The 14,409-nt window shown below is 38.3% G+C and overlaps 1 long non-coding RNA gene across 1 annotated transcript in view; it reads right to left on the bottom strand.

Annotated features, from left to right (window-relative positions):
• Positions 1–14,409, bottom strand: part of LOC122422347 — a 31,666-nt gene that overhangs the window by 7,328 nt on the left and 9,929 nt on the right. The window lies entirely within an intron of this gene.

Here is a 14,409-nt window from a genome sequence, read left to right on the forward strand (position 1 = left end):
CTAGAGTTTGTCATACAGAGTAAGTCAGAGAGAAATACATACTATATATTAATGCATGTATGTATGGAATCTAGAAAAATGATACAGATAAACCTATCTTCAGGGCAGGAACAGAGCCATAGGAGTGGGGAATGGGTGTGTGGATAGTGGGGGAGTTGGGTGGGATGAACCGGGAGATTGGGACTGACATGCACACTGCCACGCATAATACAGAAACTAGTGGGAACCTACTATATGGCGCGGTGCTCTGTGATGACCGAGACAGATGGTATGGAAGGGCAGTGGGCAGGAGGTGCAAGAGGGAAGCAATTGTCTGTGTGCGTAGAGCAGGTCAGGAAGCAACAGTTAGAACTGGACATGGAACAACAGACTAGTTCCAAATAGGAAAAGGAGTACGTCAAGGCTGTACATTGTCACCCTGCTTATTTAACTTATATGCAGAGTACATCATGAGAAACGCTGGGCTGGAAGAAGCACAAGCTGGAATCAAGATTGCCAGGAGAAATATCAATAACCTCAGATATGCAGATGACACCACCCTTATGGCAGAGAGTGAAGAGGAACTAAAAAGCCTCTTGGTGAAAGTGAAAGGGGAGAGTGAAAAAGTTGGCTTAAAGCTCAACATTCAGAAAACTAAGATCATGGCATCTGGTCCCATCACCTCATGGGAAACAGATGGGGAGACAGTAGAAACAGTGTCAGACTTTATTTTTTGGGCTCCAAAATCAATGCAGATGGTGATTTCAGTCATGAAATTAAAAGACGCTTACTCCTTGGAAAGAAAGTTATGACCAACCTAGATAGCATATTAAAAAGCAGAGACATTACTTTGTCAACAAAGGTCTGTCTCATCAAGGCTATGGTTTTTCCAATAGTCATGTATGGATGTGAAAGTTGGACTATAAAGAAAGCTGAGCACAGAAGAATTGGTGCTTTTGAACTGTGGTGTTGGAGAAGAGTCTTGAGAGTCCCTTGGACTGCAAGGAGATCCAACCAGTCCATCCTAAAGGAGATCAGTCCTGGGTGTTCATTGGAAGGACTGATGCTGAAGCTGAAACTCCAGTACTTTGGCCACCTCATGCGAAGAGTTGACTTATTTGAAAAAACCCTGATGCAGGGAGGGATTGGGGGCAGGAGGAGAAGGGGTTGACAGAGGATGAGATGACTGGATGGCATCACCGACTCGATGGGCATGAGTTTGAGTAAGCTCCGGGAGTTGGTGATGGACAGGGAGGACTGGCGTGCTGCGATTTGTGGGGTCGCAAAGAGTCGGACTCGACTGAGCAACTGAACTGCACTGACTGAACTGCACTGACTGAGAGCTGACTCACTGACTCTCTTTGTTGTTCAGCAGAAGCTAACACAACATTGTGAAGTAACTACCCCAATAAAAATTAAAAAGTTTAAAGGCGATTTGGCTTTTCTGATAGAGGAAAGATATGTCTTAGTCACCAGAGCGTGCACATTGCTGTATACATTGTTTATAGGTAGTATTCATTGCCAAGAAGACTGGCTGATTCTGGCACATCATTTTTCCTATCTTGAAAATAAGGCTATGGGAAATTTCAACTAAAGGAACTTAAATTCCAGATGGATCACAAAAGGAAATAGGAAATGTTGTGCCAAGGAACTTAACACAGGTGTTCTCCGAAATCCAATTAAAAAGAAAACATATGTGGATGGGATTGCAAAGGAGTGAGCAGGATCAAGACATGAAAGTTGGTAGAACTGGATGTTTCTGTTTTGCGGGAAGACTCATATTTCTTCCTCTCACCCTAAGATGGAAATTCTTGCTGGGTTCAGAAGTTTTATCCTGCTTATTTGCAAGTAAACCCTGAAGTCTTTTTCATTCTTTCACACACCCTTCAAGACCAATAGAAGTAGTCTCTCTGCTTATAAGTATAGAAAACATTGGAAATATTTGAACACTCTCCAGTTCCTATGTCGTCTTTATTCTCCTCATGCTTATGAAGTTCTTCAAAATTATCTTCCCAAATTAGAAATGTACTATGTACTTAGAATAAATTTCAATCATAAAACATTTTAGACAGTAGTTGAATAGAAATAAGTTTAATCTAACATATCTGGTATGTCCTTTGCCTAAAAGGGAGATCTTTTAGGGGCAATGAGGAGGTTGGAGATCAGATCCTGTTTAGGTCACATGACCTTCTGGTCTTTTCTTTCCCACTCCAAGAATCCAATGCTCAATAGTAGAATTAGCCCAGGTGGTCATACAACTCAGGACAATAGACAGCTAGTTAGGGTAACTATGAAGAACCACAGGTTTAGGTAGGTACTTAGAATGGAAGGTAATGGAAGGGAAAGTTGAAATAGTGGTTACACAGAGTTTTTAGGACTTTCAACTACAAAAGAACCTAAATATTCTCAGTGGGTGAGAATTTTCAAGGATTTGATGCCAGACACTAAGAAAACATACAATATTGGTAAAATAATATCATGAATACATTTTACTTTAACACCTTCACGTGCCCCTGTTTGCCTCGTTACTCATTTTATTATTAAAAGGAGGTCAAAAATGTGGTACTTTTATGGATATGTCTGTGTGCATGAATGTGTGCACATGCACACACACACACACACACACACACACACACACACACACACACACACACACACATACAAGGGTCTTTTAAGGAGCTAAATCTGGTCATGTATTGGCTGTTCAGATTGGACACTGAGAAACTTGATTTTTTTTTTTTTTTCTGATAATTTGTGTTCATCTGGGGGATTTCCCTGGCTTGAACGCAGAGCAATTCAAAGACACATATCTTGGTGAGGGCCAAAGCATGAACTCTTGCTTGGCTTGTCTACTTAGCCAAGCCCACTCAACTCCACTTCCTCTGCTGAGTAAGCTGATTGGGGGACAAATAACCAACTCAGTCAGCTGAACTTATTTGCTTACTTGGTAGCTTGAAGAATAGTGAAGTAAATATTATTTATCTTAATTAAATTCTTAATATTTATAATTATGTTTGCAATAAAACATTCAAATTTTATATAAAAGTATACAGTTCAAAGTGAAAGCTATTCTTTGCTTCCACATTGGTACTTCTAAGAAACAATTGCTAAGTTTTATATATAAAGCACTTAGATTGAAACTACAATTTTTAAAGTAATAATTTAAAATTAAAACAAATGTATGGTGCAGCCATAACTCTGAGAGAAGAAGTGTTTAAAAATTCTCAAATTAGATGGCACCTTAACTGGGACTGGTGCATAGGTACCATGGCAGAGGAGGCAACAGCAGCAGAAATTTAAAAAAAAAAAATTATCAAATTAACTTTGTATTTTGTGAGAAGAAAATCAACTTTAAAAACAAGTGGGTCCAGGGAACTTCCTGGCAGTTCAGTGTTGGGACTCTGAGCTTCCACTGTAGGGGGCACATGTTCAATCCCTAGCCATGGAACCAAGATCCTGTAAGCTGTGCAGTGTATCCAAAAAAACCACAAAAGCATAGCATATCTGGGGACCTTCTGCTGAGGTGGCAGAGTAGACAGACCCTGAGCGCATCTCCTCTCATTGAGAATACCAAAATCACACCCATCTGCAGAACAACCATCATGAAACCCAGTAGAACCTATCAGAAAAAATCTACAACTAAAGACATAAAGGAGGAACCACAATGAGACAGATAGGAGAAACAGAGTCATGATATAATCAAATTCCAGAACCCCTGGGTGGGTGACCCACAAACTAGAATATAATCACATGGCAGAAGTCCTCCCAGGAGTAGAGGTCTGAGCCTCACATTGGGCTCCCTAACCCAGGGGTCCTGCACTGGGAAGAGGAGCCCCCAGAGCACTCAGCTTTGAAGGCCAGTGGTGCTTAATTTCCCGAGTCCCAGAGAACTGAGGGAGATAGAGATTTCATTTTTAAAGGGCACATACAAAATTTCAGACGTTCCAGGACTCAGGGAAAAAAAACAGTCATTTGAAAGAAGTAGGAATCAGACCTATCTGCTAGTCTCGGAGAGTCTCCCAGAGAGAAGCAACTATAACCCACTGTGGGGATACAGACATTGGCACCGCAGCCTTCTTAGGGAATGTTTCTACCACACAGACACGAGTGCTAGTGGCACCACTGCGGAATCCTCCCTCTAACTAGTTAGCTCCAGGATGCAGCCCTGCTCCGGCCCAACCACATGTAGGTGCCAGCGTTGCAACGCCTCACGCTAGGCAACTAACTGGGCAGGGACACAGCCTCACCCATCAGCAGAGAGGCTGCCTTACCATTCCCCGAGCCAACAGCAACCTCTAGACATGGCCCTGCCCACCAGAGGGCTCAGGACGCTGCTTCACCCACCAGTTGGCAGGTACCAGCCCCTGAATCAACTGGGCTGCAGTCCCGCCTTCTGGGAAGCCTGCCCTCTAGTCTATGGACCAGCCTCAGCTCCCATGGGGGCAGACAGCAGATGCAAGAAAACCACAAAGCCACAGCCTTTAGGTCCATGTTGCCCACCAGCAGGCTAGGCCCTACCCAGGGACCAGCTGGACCTTGGTCCTGCCCACTAATGGGTTAATAAAAGCTTTAGGATGTCCCAGATCCAACTGTTTCAGGAACTGGCACCTGCCCAGGAGCAATCTGACACTAAGTCTAGATCCCCCGGTCTCTACAATCAGACTCCCTGCCATTTGTTGTTGCTGTTTAGTTGCTAAGTCACGTCTGACTGTCTGCAATCCCGTGGTGGCACTAACCCCAGGACATGGCTCCGCCCACCAGAGTGTGGCAACAGCGCTGGAGTCTTCCGAACTCCGACGCCACCCGTGAGCCAGCACTAGTGCCCTGAGCCAGCACTAGTCCCAGGGGCCCTGGGGTGCTGCGGGCAAGCCACCCTGTGACCGGACCCGGCCAGCCAGCTGCGATTGGTCTCCACAAGGCACAGACTGCCTCGCAACCAACCACGCCTACAAGACTCCCCACACAGTTGGCCAGACACAGCCGAGGCCCCGCCCACACAGCCCTCACGGGAGAACGCTTAGGGCATACAGCGTGGGTGGGGTGGGGCGAGGATGCTGCAAAAGTCCACTTCTTCAAGGTTGGGGTGTGTACCTAACCTACCAGAATCTTAAAAATACAAACATCAACTTAGGCAAAATGATGTGACAGAGAAACATGCTCTAGAGGAAAGAACAGATAAAATTATGAAGAACTAAGTGGAGTTGGACAATCTACTTGAGAAAGAGTTTAGGGTAGTAATCATAAAGATTATCAAATAATTAAGGAGAATAATGGATGCACAGAGAAGTTGCAGTTTTTGATGAGGAGTTAGTTATAGAATATAAAAAACAAACAGATGAATATAATAACTGAAATAAAAATACGACTAGAAGGAATCACAGTAGACTAAATGACACAGGAGAATGAATTAGTGAGCTGAAAGAGGGAGTAGTGGAAATCACTGATTCTAAACAGAAAAAAAAAGAATTTTTAAAATGTGGAGAGTGTATGAAACCTCTGGGAAAACAAGAACACTAATATTAGCATTTTAGGGGTCTCAGAAGGAGAAGTGAGAGGAAAAGGGGGCTGGGAACATATTTGAAGACATCATAGCTGAAAACTTCCCTAACCTGGGAAAGGAAACAGTCCTCCATGTCCAGGAAGTGCAGAGAGATTCCATATAGGATAAGCTCAAAGAGGAACACACCAACACACAGTGTAATAAAAATGACCAATAAATAAATAAAGACAAAAAGAGAATAATAAAGGCTGCAAGGAAGAAACAATGATTAAAGTACAAGAGAACTCCCAAAACGCTATCAGTTGACTTTTCAGCAGAAACTCTGCAGGCCAAAAGGGAGTGTCACTATACATTTAAAGTGCTTAAAGGGGGGAAAACCTACAACTAAGAATACTCTATCCAGTGAGTCATTCATTCCGATTTGATGGAGAAATCAAAAAGTTTTATAGACAAGCAAAAACTAAAAGAGTTTACCACCACCAAATTAGCTTTACAAGAAATCTTAAAGGAACTTCTCCAAGCAAGAAAGGTCACAATTAGAAATATTAAAATTGCAAAAGGAAAAAGCATATCATAAAGGAAAATACATAGTTGGGAAGTTATCCATGCTCCAAAGTTAGAAGGAAAGTTAAAAAAACAAAATAAGTATAATCATTCATACCCACAGAAGCAATTAAGTGATATATAAAGCAATTAGATATAAAATTTATAACAGATACATATAACAAAGAAAAAGGAATCCAAACATTACACTAAAGGTCAGGGAATGTTTGACGGGAGGATTCCTACATGCTGTCTCTCATGAGTCCTTTGTCCCTCTTCAAGTGGAACAGCACGCTGCTCCCAGGGACTGAGGTCATTATGTGAGGCAAGCATGAGTCTCCTTTAGTAAACATTCTCCTTAGGACAAAACAGCTTAATCTCCTTCCCCTTACTTGAGATATGGATGTGTCCTGACCTTATGACTAACGTTACCCCTTGGTCCCTTGGTAACGGTTGCTGTACGTTTGGTTTTCTGATCTCTATCATTCCCGAAAGAAGTTTCTTGTACTGCAGCCTATATATACTCATAGAAAAATCATTAAAGCACCTTTGCTCCATCAGAGCTTAGGTCCCCGGGTCTTTTTTGTCTCTCTCTCTCTCTCTTTCTCTCTTTCATTTTCTTATCGTCGACTCCGCACCACAAGGTTCCGGTCCATTAAAGGACCCCAACAAATGGCGCCAAGGAACAGGGACACTGGTGTACGTGACATATCGGGCAAAATGACTCAGGGACCTATTGAGGTCGGTGAGTACTAAGGCATGGGTTAAACGGCTGGCCAGCCCCATTATTTTTCTACTTTACTTCACCATTTATTTAAATTTCAGAGACTTCTGGCTTCACGGCAATAAATAGAGGCTTGCCTTCAAACAGTAGTTAAACATAATCCTTAGTTTCCTGATAAATGCAGTTTTGATATAAAAATTTGGCTCCAAGTCAAAAAAAATGTTAAATGAGCAGCCAAACAAAAAAAAAATATTCCAATTGATCTCTAGCCCCTATGGGCTCTTATTAAAGCTATAATTTTGCCATTTCAAGGTACATTCTAGCCCTTCCAATATTTAACAACAGACAAAACACTTATTACATAAATATAAATTAAATGATTAAACTTTACAAAAGGCCCAATTAAAACAATACAAAATATCTCAAAATTTTCTTACTAGCCCTGCCCCGGCTGCTCCAAATGCTTCTCCTCTGCCAACAGTCACAACTTCAAAAGTCTCTCCTTTGTTAAAACCTAATAAAAAGTTATGCTAATTTTTAAACTAGATTAAAAGCTGCTATTTCCCATACTGTAATCAAAAAAAAACCAAAAAACAGCTAAAAAAAATTACTTGCTTATAAAAATACAAATCAAAAATGTCAAAGAGCTATAGCTGCAATTTGTGAGACTAAGATTATTATTGATTATTTAAAAGCTTATTACAATCTAAGATCAAAAACTCAAAAGATACAAATGCTGATTGAGGCAATGGCTACTACCTTTAAAAAAAACAATAAAAAATGCTTTAACTGTAGAGATAAAAATCATTTAAAAAGGGGCAAGTTCTATCTTTTCCCTCAAACCCTCAACATCCAGCAGTGCTGCCGTCAGTATACCAGCGCTAAATGATTTTTTCCTTACCCTCAAACAGTCCCTACTAGAGTGCCTACCAAACTTTTTAAACCCCTGCCCCCACAAACTTTTGGTCTTTTGCTTGGCCGATCTAGTCTAACTTCTAAAAAAATTACTGTTCACCCTAAAATAATTAATTCAGATTATAAAAAAGAGATTCAAATTCTGATGTCATCTCAAATTCTATGACAATTCAAAAAGAGAGACAAAATTGCTCAATTACTTCTTTTACCTTACATTTCTATTAATTCCTCTAATAATGTATAGACAGATGGGTTTAAAAGTACAGATCAAAAACAATCTTTATAGACATCATTAGTATCTGAGTATGCCCGACCAAATATAAATATCAAAATTAATGGTAAAAGATTTTCTGGTCTCCTCAACACTAGATCTGATATTACTATTATTTCCAAACATTTATGGCCCAAATCCTGGCCTGTACAAAAGGTCTCTCGCCAAATTACAAAAATTTCTCAAACTAAAGTACAAAAAGTTTATCAAATTGTTCAAATATACTCATGTGAGAGACCCAAAGGCCAACCTACAACATTAAAACCTTATGTGATAAATGTACCCTTTAATCTAATAAAAAGAGACTTACTTAAACAATGGCAAACTCAGATATACATTCCACATTTTTCCTAGGGGCCACTGCTCATTTAACAAACAAAACAATTATTAATATAACTAAAAAAAATTATGAGCCTATTTAGACAAAACAATGGCCCCTTATAAAAAAAAAATTACAAGCTACTAAAAAACTTATAAACACACAATTAAAATTAAAACATATTAAAAAATCTTGCTCTTTTTTGCAACCAAAAATCCCATCACCTATTACTGTTCCTCAAAATTGGCACATTATTATTACTGATTCACAAGATTGCTTTTTAAATATACCTTTACACCCTTTAGACCGGCAGAGATTCACTTTATCTCTCCCTTATCCTAATCATATCGGGCCTCATAAAAGATTTCAATAGACTATGTTACCTCAAAGTATGCTTAAAAGTCCTGCTACTGCTGCTGCTGAGTCACTTCGGTCGTATCCTACTCCATGCGACCCCATAGATGTCAGCCCGCCAGGCTCCCCCGTCCCTAAAATTCTCCAGACAAGAGTACTAAAATAAGATGCCATCGCTGTCTCCATAACAGTCCTAATATTTGTCAAAATTTTGTAGCCAAGGCTTTACTTCCTATGTAACAACAATTCCCTCATGCATATATCATTAATAATATACTATAGCTACAAAAAAAAAAATGATATTTTTGACACTAAATGGCTATAATATTCTTTAAACTCCAAAAAAAACTGATAAAAATAAAATATTTTTTAAAATTACAAAACCGATTCTTCTTACACGTACAGTTAAAAAAAGGTTAACTTGTTAAATTTTTTTTTTTAGAGCTCCAGTTCTGCCTAAAAAACAAAAATAGGCCTAAAAAAAAACCTTAAGTTAACTCTTATCATGTCCTTGAGATACACAGCCCACTCTATCTAAGACTCCAGCCATTAACAAATTGGTAAAGCTAAAAATAAATAAATAAAACAAAAAGATATTTTAAATTTCAAATAAAAAACTATGCCTATATATCTAAAATTATCTATGTCTCAATGTATGTCTTTGTTTTTAAATAATGTAAAATTAATGAGCTCTATTTAGATTCAGCTTTACATAAACTAAAAAGTATTCAATGTTAAAAATAATGTTTATTTAAATGTAAATGTGATTTAAATATAATTATTTGTTAATCTAGTTGAAACATGTCTTGAGTCATTAACATTATATAATACTTTTATTATGCCTTGGTTTAAGGTAAACTAAGTTTGTCAACAAAAGAGTAACTCTTTATATATATATATATATACACAAATATATAGATGAGATAAAAACTTTTAGATAAGCTCTATTAAAAATAATTGTATTTTTGATAAAATGATCTATTATCTATAATCTAGAGCCATCTCTTGAAATTAGAGTGACTTAAGTTTCTAGAGTTGTGCTAAACTAAATAGTAAAAGTTTATAAATGGCTGGGTCATGTCCAAATAAAGTAAGATTTTAAAACGTTAATTACTAAACATTGGCTTACTCTTAAAAGGGGTTTTTCTTTCTCTCTTTCATTTTCTTATCGTCGACTCCGCACCACAAGGTTCCGGTCCATTAAAAGACCCCAACAACTAAAGACAGTCACAACAGAAGGGGAAAAAAGACCTATAAAAGTTAACTGCAAACCAATGAACATGATGACAATATGAACCACATATCAGTAATTACCTAAACTCTCTAATCAAGACAAGTGGCTGAATAGACACAAAATAAGATGTATATATATATATATATATATATATATACACATGCTGCCCACAAGAACTCACTTCAGATCTAAAGACACACACAGACTGAAAATGAAGAGATTAAAAAAGGTATTTCATGAAAATGGAAATCTCAAGGTAGCAATACTTATATAAAACAAAATAGACCTTTACATAAAGACTGTTAGAAGAGATGAAATACAATACTATGTAATAAAGATCAAGGGACAAATCTAAGAAGGTGTAATAATTGTAAATATATATGCACCCAACATAGGATCATCTAAATACATAAAGCAAACATTAAAGGACATAAAGGAACAGTAGCACAATAAATGGTAAGGGACTTTAACATCCCACTTCCATCAATGGAAGTGTCATCCAGACAGAAAATCAACAAGGAAACCCTGGCCTCAAATGACACATTAGACCAGATCCACTTAACGGAAGAATATAGAACATGACATCTGAAAGCAGCAGAATGCACATTCTATTCAAGTGCACACAGAACATTCTCCCAAGTAGATCACATCTAGGCCACAAAACAAGTCTCAATAAATGTAAGAAGGTTGAAATCATATCAAGCATCTTTTCTAACCACAATATGAGACTAAAAATCAACTATAAGAAAAATACTGCAAAAATCACAAACATGTGGAGGCTGAACAATACGCTACTAAACAACCAACGGTTCACTGAAGAAATCAAAAGAGGACATTAAAAAAAAAAAAAAAAACACCTAGAGAAAATGAAAATAAAAGCATGATGATCCAAAACCTATGGGATGCAGCAAAAGCAGTTTCAAGAGGGAACTTTAAGCAATAAAATGTTTTCTTATAAAACAAGAAAAATCTCAAGTAAACTAATCTTACATCTAGAGGAACTAGAGAAAGAAGAACAAATAAAATCCAAATTAGCAGAAGGAAAGAAATCATAAAGATCAGAGCAAAAATAAGTGAAATTGAGACTGACAAACAATAGGAAAAAATCAGTGAAACTAAACACTGGTCTTTGAAACGGCAAGACTGATCAAACGTTAGCCAAACTCAGCAAGAAAAAAGCGAGAGGGCCCAAATCAACGAAAGAGAAGAAGTTACAACTGACACTACAGATATAGGAGAGACTACCGTGAACAACTATGTACAATAAAATAGACAGGCTAGGGTAAGTGGACAAATTCTTAGAAAGGTACAGTTTCCTAAGCAAGACTGAACCAGGAAGAAATAGAAAATATCAACAAACTACCAACACTAAAATTGAATCATTATAATAGTACTTGGGAAATTGTACCCTGCTAAGAATGTGTCCATTTTCCTAGCTTGTCTGTTTTATTGGCATATAGTTGTTCATAGTAGTCTCTTATTTGTATATCTGTAGTGTCAGTTGTAACTTCGTTTTCATTTCTAACTTTATTGATTTGGGCCCTCTCCCTTTTTTTTTCTTGATAAATCTGGCTAAAGGATCTTACTCAGTCATTTAAAAGAATAAAATAATAATATCTGCAGCAACATCTGCAGGGCCATCTCTTTAGATGGAGCTAGAGATTGTCATACTGAGTGAAGTATCAATAAGTCAGACAAACAAACAGAAATATCATATGATATTGCTCACAAGCAGTATATATATATATATATCTCAAAAGAACTTACTTACAAAATAGACTCACAAACTTAGAAAATGAACTTATGGTTACTGGGGGGACTTGTGGGGGTGAGGGACAGTTAGACAGCCTGGAATTGGCATGTACACACTACTATATTTAAAATGGATAACCAACAAGGACCTTTTATATAGCATAGGGAACTCTACTCACTATTCTAGAACAATCTAAGTGGGAAAAGAATTTGAAAAAGAATAAATACATGTATACCTATAAATGAACCACTGTGTTGTACACCTGAAACTAACACATTGTTAATCAATTATACTCCAGTATAAAATAAAAAGTTTAAAAAATGGATCAGTAATTTTAAAACTCCCAACAAATAAAAGTTTAGGAACAGGTGGCCTCACAGAATTCTACCAAACACCTATCTTTCTCAAGTGAAAATGAAAGTCATTGGGTCATGTCCAATTCTTTGCGACTCCATGGACTATAGAGTCCATGGAATTCTCCAGGCCAGAATACTGGAATGGGTAGCCTTTCCCTTCTCCAGGGGATCTTACCAACCCAGGAATCAAACCAGGGTCTCCTGCATTGCAGGCAGATTCTTTACCAACTGGGCTATCAGGGAAGCCCCTGATATCTTTCTCAAAGTATTCCAAAAAACTGCAGAGGATGAAACACTTCCAAATTCATTCTATGAGGTCAGCATCAACATGATACAAAAATCAGACAAAGATATCACCCAAAAATCAAATTACAGGCCAATACTGCTGAAGAATTTTGTAATAAGGAGTTGTTGACCTGAGCCACAGTCAGCTCCAAGGCTTGTTTTTGCTGACTGTATAGAGCTTCTCCATCTTTGGCTGCAAAGAATATAATCAATCTGATTTCGGTGTTAACCATCTGGTGATGTCCATGTGTAGAGTCTTCTCTTGTGTTGTTGGAAGAGGGTGTTTGCTATGACCAGTGCGTTCTCTTGGCAAAACTCTATTAGCCTTTGCCCTGCTTCATTCTGTACTCCAAGACCAATTTGCCTGTTACTCCAGGTGTTTCTTGACTTCCTATTTTTGCATTCCAGTCCCTTATAATGAAAAGGACATCCTTTTTGGGTGTTAGTTCTAAAATGTCTTGTAGGTCTTCATAGAACCATTCAACTTCAGCTTCTTCAGCATTACTGGTTGGGGCATAGGCTTGGATTACAGTGATATTGAATGGTTTCCCTTGGAAACGAAAAGAGATCATTCTGTCAATTTTGAGATTGCATCCAAGTACTGCATTTCGGACTCTTTCATTGACCATGATGGCTACCTCATTACTTCTAAGGGATTCTTGCCCACAGTAGTTGATATAATGATCATTTGAGTTAAATTCACCCATTCCAGTCCATCTTAGTTTGCTGATTCCTAGAATGTTGATGTTCACTCTTGTCATCTCCTGTTTGACCACGTCCAATTTGCCTTGATTCATGGACCTAACATTTCATGTTCCTATGCAATATTGCTCTTTACAGCATCAGACCTTGCTTCTATCACCAGTCACATCCACAACTGGGTGTTCTTTTTGCTTTGGCTCCATCTCTTCATTCTTTTTGGAGTTAGTTCTCCACTGATCACCAGTAGCATATTGGGCATCTACTGACCTGGGGAGTTCCTCTTTCAGTATCCTATCATTTTGCCTTTTCATACTGTTCATGGGGTTCTCAAGGCAAGAATACTGAAGTGGTTTGCCATTCAGACTCACCTTATTGCCAAATTCAGGCTTATTGAAGAAAGTAGGGAAAACCACTGGACCATTCAGGTATGACCTAAATCAAATCCCTTATGATTATACAGTGGAAATGAGAAATAGAATTAAGGGACTAGATCTGATAGAGTGCCTGATGAACTATGGATGGAGGTTTGTGACATTGTACAAGAGACAGGGATCAAGATCATCCCCAAGAAAAAGAAATGCAAAGAAGCAAAATGGCTGTCTGAGGAGGCCTTAAAAATAGCTGTGAAAAGAAGAGAAGTGAAAAGCAAAGGAGAAAAGGAAAGATATTCCCATCTGAATGCAGAGTTCCAAAGAATAATAAGGAGAGATAAGAAAGCCTTCTTCAGTGATCAATGCAAAGAAATAAAGGAAAACAACAGAATGGGAAAGACTAGAGATCTCTTCAAGAAAATTAGAGATACCAAGGGAACATTTCATGCAAAGATGGGTTCGATAAAGGACAGAAGTGGTATGGACCTAACAGAAGCAGAAGATATTAAGAAGAGGTAGCAAGAATACACAGAAGAACTGTACAAAAAAAGAATTTCATGACCCAGATAATCACAATGCCGTGATCACTCACCTAGAGCCAGACATCCTGAAATGTGAAGTCAAGTGGGCCTTAGAAAGCATCACTATGAACAAAGCTAGTGGAGGTGATGGAATTCCAGTTGAGCTATTTCAAATCCTAAAAGATGATGCTGTGAAAGTGCTGCACTCAATGTGCCAGCAAATTTGGAAAACTCAGCAGTGGCCACAGGACTGGAAAAGGTCAGTTTTCATTCGAATCCCAAAGAAAGGCAATGCCAAAGAATGCTCAAACTACCACACAACTGCACTCATCTCACACACTAATAAAGTAATGCTCAAAATTCTCCAAGCCAGGCTTCAGCAATACATGAACCGTGAACTTCCAGATGTTCAAGTTGGTTTTTAAAAAGGCAGAGGAACCAGAGATCAAATTGCCAACATTGGTTGGATCATCGAAAAAGCAAGAGTTCCAGAAAAACATCTATTTCTGTTTTATTGACTATGCCAAAGCCTTTGACTGTATGGATCACAATAAACTGTGGAAAATTCTGAAAGAGATGGGA

The sequence above is a fragment of the Cervus canadensis genome, chromosome 19 (assembly GCF_019320065.1).
Source record: "Cervus canadensis isolate Bull #8, Minnesota chromosome 19, ASM1932006v1, whole genome shotgun sequence".
NCBI classification, from domain to species: domain Eukaryota; kingdom Metazoa; phylum Chordata; class Mammalia; order Artiodactyla; family Cervidae; genus Cervus; species Cervus canadensis.